Below are 11,195 nucleotides of genomic sequence, written 5' to 3' on the forward strand. Positions count from 1 at the left end.
ACAGGACCTGGAGGGGCCGGCGGAGGTACAGCTGCAGGATGTGCAGCTGGAGGGGCAGTGGAGAGCTCTGGAATGCCGTCTGGGAGATCACCAGGGTGAGCTGCTGGACCTGGATGACCAGGGTGGATAGTGTCTGCTCCTGAGTGGCGGTGGCCTCTTGGCTGGTGGCCGTCGGCTGGGGCACCTCGCCTAGTGGATGTGAGAAGTGCCTCATGCTGCATGAGGGTGCCCTCAACTCTCTCCAAGCGCTGCTGTGGTGAACCGGTATGACCTGGATCGATCCTGTGGCCAGATTGTACTGACAAGGCTGTGTGGCGCGCAAATGCATCTCTGACATCCCTCCCCTGCTCGTCTATGCCCTGTGCCACTGCTACCACAGGTTGGGCTGGTCCAGCTGTCGGTACATCCCATGAATTTTCATAGGTCTCCCCATAATCTTCACACAGGTTATGGAGAGCACAATATGTCAGCACCATAGTTTTGACTAGCTGGATATCAGCATCATTCTTTTTCAGGAGGCAATGCCACCTTCCCTTCGGTCTGCCAAAAACATTTTCAACAACAACCCATGAACGACTTTTTGAATTTTTTGTTGAAAGTTTTCTGGTCCACTGTAAGCCTTCCGGTGTCATGGAATGGTTTCACGAGACATTTATGCAAAGGATATGCAGAGTCCCCGAGGATGTAGTAGCCAACATTTGCTCCATCAATTTTCCTAAAATCAGCTGGGAAGAGGTTTTCACAGCTAGCTAATTCCCACAGCCAACCTCTGGACCCTAGCATCATGCAAGCTCCGGGGCAGTCCAGCAAATGTGTTCCAGAATGTCCCTTTTCCATCTACAACACCTTGAAGGATTATTGAGTGCCAGTCTTTCCTGTTGAAATAATCTGTGGGATATTCCTTTGGTGCAATGATAGGTGTGTGAGAACCATCCATAGCACCCACACAATGTGGCATCCCCCACTTACTCTCATTATAGGCAACGATTTCTCGTAACCTCCTCTAATCGAGAAAACAGATTTGTTCTGACAACAATAACATGTCCACTGCAGCACAAAAGTCCTGGACACACCTGCATACAGTGGGGATGCTGACTCCAAAAAGGTGTCCGATGCTCCGATACTCCGAGCCGGTGGCAAGCTTCCAGAGTGCCAGCACTTCTCTTTTTTGAAAGTTGTGTCCTGGTGCTCCATGGCAGGGCCTAGCTTGTTGCAGAGGGAGTTGTACGTTTCCTCAGAAATCCTGAAGATCTCTACCCACTGCGCGTGAAGCTGGGAACAATAACATCCCACCACTCTGAGGTTCTGGTCTAGCTTCTGCTGATAACTATCAAAACTTTCCTCACTATATTTGAAGTGAAAAATCCTCTAGCTTCCCAAATGCTATTGTTCAATTGAGGGTCCTTTCACTCACCAAACTCTTTTGGAGTCACTTGACATGTTAACCCTTTGTCTTCTGACTTGAACATACTGTACCATCCTCATTGCCAAACTGTTGTGTATTAAACACAAGAAGTCCTTAAGCTATTTCAGTAGAACACGGGAAGAACAGGAAGGCAGATTTATCACAAAAAACACAATCAAATCAAACAGTTTGTATTTAACAGGCTACATCAAAAAACACCAGCCTTCCACACTTAGCAGCAGGGGTAGGGCTTGCGGACAGGCAAGCCAGGCAATTGCTTGGAGCCCTTGCAATTGCTCTAGGGGGGCCACCAAGGACTGGCAAAATGTACTCCACAGCAATGGCAACAATATGGTCATTTATTTTGTAATGAAATTACACCTTAGTCACAAACCCTTTTGTGGGGCCCCTGCCCCCATCTACCTGCATCTGACAGTGTACTACGCAAAGTCGTGAAAAAACAGAACCAAAAAAAAAACAGTTTGCCGAGGCTCATCTGTCGGCCAAGTTCCACCACCACTCTCCTACGTTTAATGCAGAGACACGAAGAGGAGTTAGACCTCTGGGGCAGTAGTAGAGTAGTAGGAAAAAGAAAGAACGACAGTGGTAATGGCATTTTTATCTATTGACTGACTGTGTTGTCACGGACTCCAAAGGAACTAATACAGATAGATAAGGTAACAATTAAGCCATAACAATAACAACAATAATAATAGCATAATAAAAATAATAATAATAAATTACACCTTTTATGAAAAGCTATGCATAATGATGAATTGATGATGAGATAAACGTCATTGTCCCCATTGGTTTTTGAATTGGGCAGTATAGCCTACATATGATATGCACACTCAAAGGAGAATATGTAACCTTAACACATGTTGAATTAAAATGTGAAATAATTTTGAACTGACTTAATATTATGTAATAATATGTGTCTCTTATCTTTCCTCAGAATCATTAACATTTTTAAAGCCAGTAAATCCAGGGAAGGATAACCTGCTCCTTTGCAACACTAATGATGAAAACTGTAAAATCAGTATTCCACTTCAATTGATAATGTTATTCCCTCTAAATATTCTTTATGACAGTAGCATAAAGTATTATCAGTAGAAAATGCTGTGCACATACGTTATCATATGCCTGCCCTTAAAGATTCCCATGTGCCCTGCTGTTGTTGTTGTTGTTGTTGTTGTTGTTGTTGTTGTCGTTCCACCTCTAGCAGGACAACAGCTGACCAACCGCCTGCCTTTCATGAGCAGGAAGATAGAACAGAGACAGAGGATCAAGGGTCAATTCCAATTTCTGATACTGATAACTGTGAGTTCAATCTTTTTTACTTTCACTGAGAACATTGATATTATTTATCTCCACTATTTAATTGTTTTATATATGTTGTGGCAATTCTTTCTTTTGATTTGACCTTATATTGCTAGTTGTTTACTCATTTACTCAGATTTATAATTGTTTTATACATGGAAGTTTAATAATTCTCACTGCACTTTTGTAATAAACTTTCATATTTTATATATCTTGTGTCAGATTGTTTACAACAACAATTATTGATAAGCCTGGGCTTTCATGGACTTCTCACTTTGAGAACCATTAATCTGTTCCTATATACTTTTTTTTATTATTCATCTCAAATGTCCCAGAAATTGTGATGGATGGATGGTTGAGGGCCCCAGGAATTTCTTGCTTGGAGCCTGAAAACACCCCAGCAACGCCATTGCTTAGCAGTCACCAGGGAGAGTGGTACACTACTAGTACACGTAGCACAGAGAAATCGCCATCACAGATCACTCCTACATTGGTTTACACTCAAAATTTTAAAGTACTTTATTTTCCTGTGTTGGAACTCCACATGGTCCACAGTAAGAGAGAAAGAGAGATGTGTTGCACAAATGATGCACAAAGACGTTCTGTACAATATGCACCAGAATGTGAATGCTTTTGGCGGTACCCATCCATGCTGACAGGCTATTAGAAATGCTATTAAGGGATGGTGGTAAGCCAAGAGAATAAGTCATGCACTTACGGTAGTATTGAGTCACAGGATGCAGATGTCACCACATGTAGTGAAACTTCCTGCCCATCAAAGCAGCCAGTGCCAGTTTTATGGACTCACGAGTTGCGGCCTGAAAACAGTAATAGAGTATGGTTTCATGGAATTAAGGCAAGAAAACTGGGAAGGAGGAAAATAGGAAAATGCAAGTGCAGAGGGATATTGTAAGAAAGTATTTGATGAAACAATACATGGATTCCAAGAGGAAAAATCTCTTTGTCTCTCCTGAGCTGAGTAGACAATCAAAGTTTCCTATATGTTCTGCAGTAGGGGAAATTGGCTGCCCTAGGAAAGAGAGGGCCTCACTCACAGCCAATGGGAAGTGCCCTTGTCATTCTAATAGGGTCTAGCAGAGAAAGTAGGAAATGTGTATGATGATTACACCCGGCCTCATGTGATCCAATTAAGTCCAATGCTATTCTATTAATATAGTATCTATTAGAATACAAGTTGTCTGTAGGTGCTTTCCAGAGACCCAGAGCATGACCTCCAAACATTTATTGCATAAATGATGGCAGGTGAAACTCACCGAGCAGGACAAAAACCTTAATCCAAACAGTGGCTAGGAAAAATTCCCCTTTAAGAGGGAAGAAACCTTGAACAGGACCTAGCTCACAAGCGGGGAGGGGGGGACTCAAGGCCAGCTGAGCAGAGCAGGAAAAGAGAGATCAGACAGAGAGAATGAAAAACAGAGAGGAGAGGCATGTATGTATCGTCAAAGGTACGAAAGACAAGATATATGAGTATAACAGTAATCATGCGTGAGAAGTAGTAGTTCTATGTACATATTACTGATACATGGTTAGTTGGTGTACTACAGAGACAACTCTATAAACAGATATAGACAGCAGGTGTTCAGAGGGTGGGACTACAGCTCAGGATGTGGGCAGATATCCAACAGACATCTATACAGACAGGTGGAAGCAAGCACTGGGATGGTCAGAGGGAAAGGCCGCAGGGCATCATGCAGTTCTGGGAGCTCTGGCTTGCAAATATGTACAGAAGAGAAAATGAGGGGGCAGAACAGCACAACAAACTAAAAAAATACAATGATGGTTATGCAATACTTATAATTAATAACTGGTGAAAAGATGAAGGAAGGAAAGAGAACAAGAGGAGAGAAAAAGGATGAAGATCTCTGCCTATAACATGAACAAACTAGCATTTTATTTGGGAGGGGGGGTGCAAAATATGAGAAACATGTTCACCAGTAATGATGCACCATCGAGGCTTTGATGGAGCACAAAGTGGCAGAGATCAGTGGGTCTTAGTGGTGTCTGTGGACAGTTTCATACAAGGGAGGATTACTGTCTCATCAATACAGATCCATACAGAGAGATGGTTGACATCAGTGTGCACATAAATAGAAACAGACTGCAGAGGGTCTGAAGAAAGAAGAACATGACTGTGGACTTTGGTTCATGTGTTTTTTGTGTCATCCATCTCCCATGTTGACCTTGCATCTCCACTTATTCTATGACAGGAATGCATCTCTCTGCACCCAGAGTTCAATCTTCTGTTTGAAGTCCCACCTCCTCTGCACTCCTTTCCTTCCTCCATCTGTCAGACTGTCTTATCTGTCATCCTTGCTCCTCCCTGCCTGCCGCATCTACGACTAGAGCCACAGACAGCTTCATTGTCTTCCTCTAACTCACCTTCACATTTATGCACCCGACCACAACAGAGCAGCCACCTGCACAAGGCACAGAGCTGCCTTGTGCAGGTGGCATAAGGCACAGCCCTGAGCTTCAGGTTTTTCATCCACCCCTCACCATGCGCTCATAGCCTCTCATCCTTGCACCTGTCACTGAGGAATGGCCAGTGCAGAAGGCTGCCGCAGAGTGACACAGGGCTTCTGTTGGGTGTGTTTTAAGCAGAGGCAGAGACAATCAGTTCAGGTGAGGTGAGGTCTGTGTGTGTGTGTGTGTGTGTGTGTGTGTGTGTGTGTGTGTGTGTGTGTGTGTGTGTGTGTGTGTGTGTGTGTGTGTGTGTGTGTGTGTGTGTGTGTGTGTGTGTGTGTGTGTGTGTGTGTGTGTGTGTGTGTGTGTGTGTAGATTTCAACTCAATGAAAAAAATGAGTTTTTGGTGCAGTAAACTCTATTAGAGTAACTGTCATAATTTCTACATAAATCTACAATACTACATAAACGTTTTGAAACGCATGTGCACTGTAGCCCACAACAGGACTGGTTCTGCTCTGAGTCCAATTACAGGATTACAGAGCAAGGTGTAGCACCGACGACAGTTATTTCGCAGGTAAGTTATTATTGTTCTCTTTTAAATTTGTGATAATTAATAAATCTGCATGTATTTTGACGCAAGATATGTCACTGTTCATAAGTTTATCAACTGACGTAGATCATGGTTTTGTTCTCTGTAAAACCTTTGGTGGCAACATGGAAGTAATGTACCAGTAAGTGAGTTAAAAAGCTGTGCTATGACAATAAGGGGGAACTGAGAACTGAGCATTAACATCTTGGAGAAACGCCCCAGAATAGATTTTTAAAACACGTTTACTTGAAGCAGCAGCCGAGGTGAGGGCACCAGCTTTCAAATACAAATATACTTCGCTGACAGTTTTCTTTCTTTTCTTTTTTTAACAAGAAGCTAGTTAACATGGATAGTAGCATCGCTGTGCTGTGCGATGTGAAGCCCATAGCAACTTTGTGATATGCTACTGCGGACCTGTACTTTCGATACCAAAAGGGTCTGTTTTAGCATTGATACTCATCCATCCATTTTATTTACCTGCTTAATCCCAAGTTAGGGTTCACAGGGGGTCTGCTGGAGCCAATCCCATCTGTGTCGGGGGAAGGCAGGGCAGGGCATACCCTGGACGAGTCGCCAACTCATCACAGAGCCAACACATACACAAACAACCATTCACTCACACCTAGGGGAAATTAGCAGTGGTGTAAAGTAACGAAGTACAAGTACTTCGTTATTGTACTTAAGTAAGATTTTTGAGAATTTGTACTTTTATTGATACTTTCATTTTTCTGTACTTTTACTTTTACTTCGTTACATTTTCAAGGAAAAAATCGTACTTTTAATCCGCTATATTTAAAATTGGACACGTCGTTACTCGCTACAAATTAAAGAACAGCACAGCGGGGGCTGATTTATGGTTCCGCGTTACACCGGCGCAGAGCTACGGCGTAGGGTACGCAGCAACGCACACCCTACGCCGTAGCCTACGGTGTAAGGTGTGCGTCGATTTAATAATTTTGTACTTTGAATTTTGTACTTTGTACTTTTTACTTTTGTACTTAAGTACATTTTACACCATGTACTTTTGTTACTTTATTATATTTAAGTTGAGATACTTTTATACTTTTACTTAAGTAATGTTCTTAATGGGTACTTTTTACTTTTACTTAAGTCATTTTCAAGCAGAAAATTTGTACTTTTACTTAAGTACAATATTTTTGTACTTTTTCCACCTCTGGAAATTAGAGAACAATTAACCTAACCTGAATGTATTTGGACTCTTGTCCTCGGAGAGACATGGGGAGAACATGCAAACTCCACACAGACTCCCTGAGCAGGAGTCGAACTGTGAGACACGAGTGCTACCCACTTTACCACTGTGCCGTCCAGCTATACCCATGATGAATTGAATATATTTTCACCAGTCTGCACCAATTTGGGTTAACAACTGTTTTTGTCACAGTTATTTCACTAGTTGTATAACCTATGTCCGGTTTCCGGTTGTCTGCTTCCAAACTGAGGAAAGTAAAGATGTTTACATACTGTAGATAAGCCTGTCCGTGTTCAAACGTGCGACTGTATAAGTGACTGCCAGTACTGCACACTACATGGCTGTGTCTTTTTAAAATACATGTATGTGTTGAAATTGCACTGTTTCAGTGTGTAGGTTTGTAAAATTTTGATTGCATAATTGAGAACTGACTATGTTACCAAATCTATGTTGGATGTGGTTTATAATATGTAATACTCTGTATTTGTTGTTTACCAGTCATACAAACTTTATCATTACCTTTTGCTGGAGGCCTTCCCCCAGAAGTTTGTGTAAGTTAAACGTTCTTGATCTTGAATATTTGAGTATGATATTTCTGTAACAAATGTTGAGTTTTAAATTTTTCACTGCATATTTGAAAAGCACTCTGCAGGTAGAATGTAAAATATATACTTGCCCCATAAAGGATTGGGCAATTCGATACACAATAGTAGTGGATTTAATTGTTTATGAAACTGTTTAAAGTGAAAAATAAACCTTTAATATATATTAAATGCAGTATTGGTTCAATTTATTTGGTAAAATTTATCAAAAGAAAACCGGCAATGATTACCTAATTTTGGTGAGTAATGTAACATAATGCAACAAAGTAAATTAACATGTCAAGCACAAGAAAATAATTAATATCTACTTAATTACATCATAACAGCAAATATCATAGGGATATACAATTATTTTAAAATTTTGAGTAAAATTATGTTCTTGCCTATGAAAAACAAGAAGACTTAATTTATTTAAATAAGAAATAACTAACAACTTGGATGTCATTAAGTACATGTTACTTAATATCTTCATAACTGTTATGTTTTATGGAAAGTAAAATTCACCTGATACTGGCAAGTGAGTGTTACTTGATATTGCAGCACTGAATTTTACTTAAACAATTTGCGTGCGAATACTTATATTTAAATATTAAATTAAGTAAAATTAAGTTAAATTAAGTAAATCTTAAGTTATTTTTTTCAGTTTATTAAGTTATATAAGGATGTTGTATTGTTTTGTATTACCTGTACATTGTTATTGCACTATATGTACATTGTTATTACTTTATTTTATTATACCGTACTCTCATATTTGTCATTGCATTTTTGCTACTGCATTTCTGCTTTATGTTTATGTGTTTTTACTTTTTTTATTAATTAACTTATCTTTGTATTTATGTGTATTTCTGACTGAATTCCAATGTACTTGTACCAATGTACCAATGTACTCTGGCGCCTGTGCAAATGGTAATACAAACATATTCTATTCTATTGTGAGGAATGAGAATGTGTGCATAATAACATGCTGACATTGAGAGTAGTGGCTCTGTCTCAGTGATTTATGAGACTGTACTGTGAAGGGTCTTCTGAGCAGGATATTGTTTCCTAACTGGTGACTTCTGCCTCTTTCTTTGTATGCGTTTGTGTGTGTATTTCTGGGCAAGAATGACTAGGTGGCAGGTAAGCCCTCACTATAATCAATCACCACCATATCACAAAGCAAAGAATCTGTGGATTACCCCCTTACCATGATGCCTTATTTTGATGCAACACTTTTTTTTTGTCATTTTCATTATTTTTTGACAGATAAAGAAAACACAGTTTACATAATTACTATACTTCAGGAAAGGAAAATAATAATCAACAATGTGCCTGAAGGGGGATCATGACAGCTCAACCACATGGCCCAGCCAGTCCAACACCCTGCAGAAGCCCCACCATCCACCTCATGCACACACGTACAGTTTGCCACATCAGGATACGGTGCTTCACATGAATTCCGGTTCAAACTGTATTCTGCTCAGGGTACACCAACAGATAAACCGCAGTGCTTGTGTGACCGGTAATCATATCCTGGGCTCGAACTAAGGACTGAAAAGGCTACAGTCAGCTACAATAAGACAATTGCCTGTCAAAGATATAGCAATTATGTGGAGAGGCCAATCCACCAACAAAATGATTTGACATAACCCTGAAGGTCGCAAAAGAGGCTTTTTAGGAGCCAGGTTTGGTTAGATGAGAAGAAACAGGGCTTCGATTTCTTTTTATGAAAACGAGGAAAAAGCAACATAGCGATTGACTTATGCATTCTCTTGGATGATATTCATATTCATATTATTGGCCATATTTTTTTTAAACAGGATGCCATAAAATGTATAGTTTAAATTTCTGTAAAATTGAGCAGAATTTGACTTTTCATCATATAAAAATGATTTTTTCTAAAAAAGAACAATACATATCAAGTATTTTGTTAGATGTATTTTATCTTCATGGCCTGTGACATCAAAATCAGTCTAAAATGCTAAATATTAAGGCTTTGCAACTTGTTTCGGTTCAACTTTGCTCAGATTATGGCATTAAAACCATGCCATAACACATACAATTCACAATACAGATTTACACAAGCAGATATTGACTGCACATGCGCAAACACAACTAACAAAAGCTCAGTTAGAGCTCTCCCTGGTTGCATGCAGGGGTTTTGCACTTAATATGGTCATTTTCTACTGACATCACACTCACTCAGAACTCTCCCAACTTTGATTGACAATCTGCCTTTACAGAAAAGAAATTTGAGCTGTCTGCTGTCAGGAGACCTCATCTTTCAAGTCGCCTTCAGCAGAGGTTTCATGATGACCACATGAACTACCAAAGACATTTATTCTGTTGTGCAACAAAGGGAGTGCTTTTTTAGTTATTAAAGGGTTATTAATAACTGTCTGATGATAGTTATTAATAATGTAAATAAATTATCAAACTGATTAAATCAAAACCACCTGAATATCAGGAATTAGTAACTAAACAGCACAATCAGTCTCAAAATAACTGTTATTCTAGGTGTGCCGGCCTGTCACCAGGGGTGGCGCTATAGAATAACAGAAGAAAGGAGTTCGAGCACAGGCCTTTGCAACCAGCAAATGTTACATTCACCCATCCATCCGTTTTTATCCTGCACAGGTTCACAGAGTCTGCTGGAGTCTATCCAGCTCATTACGGGCGAGAGGCAGGGGTCCACCCTGGACAGGTCACCAGCCTATCACAGGGCACAAATCTTTCACATATGTGCAAAATAACCACAAACAACTTCTCTCATTCAAAAATGAATCACAATTTATTTACATGTATTAAAAAATTGGATATTGTGAAACATCAACACTTGGAATAAAGTTTGGATATCTAAACTACATATAAGCAAACAACTAACTAAACATGAAATAGAAACATCAGTCTATGCACATGAGTGTGTAGGTGTGACAAGATGGCTGTTCATACACGTTAATAATAATAATTATTATTATTTTTCTCTTTAACATCTGATCGTCTCATCTCGGGAAGTCATCTCCATAACAAAATCAGTGAGCGCTACAAATACTGTTTATTTTTACTTTGCATTTCTGCATTTTGTAGTTCGTGGAAACAGAAAAGGGTGGTACTTTGCCCTCTTTGCAATGAAATCGGTTGCTGATGGTCCCTCCTGGTCAGTCTAGCCTTAAACCCCAATCTCAATTCATTTTATGTTCTTCATCATATATATGGCCACAACAGCACTGAAAACCCTGTTGCCATTTCCGACATGCTATCGGTGTGAAGCGGGGTTTTCTGCAGTGACGGCAACCAAAACTAAACTACGGAATAGAATGGACACAAGCAACAAACTTCGGGTGTCATTACCCCTAGATGGGACCATCTCATCATTATTATATTTACAATATACAGTACCAGTGATCATCAACTGGCTAAAAATGCCCCCAGTTTTGTAATGAAATGGGGAAAAAATATAAACAATAAACATCAAATAATAATGTTATGCCAAAATTTGATTTTTATTTAATTTTTATTTTAGGGTCCTGTCCCCATGTGACTCTCTGGTAAAATTCTGGCCCTCTGACAAATATAGTTGGTGACCCCTGCTGTAGGTAGTCACATCAAATTGATGTGACTGAAAGGGATATATATATATATATATATATATATATATATATA

Source organism: Cololabis saira, chromosome 8 (assembly GCF_033807715.1).
Source record: "Cololabis saira isolate AMF1-May2022 chromosome 8, fColSai1.1, whole genome shotgun sequence".
Classification (NCBI taxonomy): Eukaryota; Metazoa; Chordata; class Actinopteri; order Beloniformes; family Belonidae; genus Cololabis; species Cololabis saira.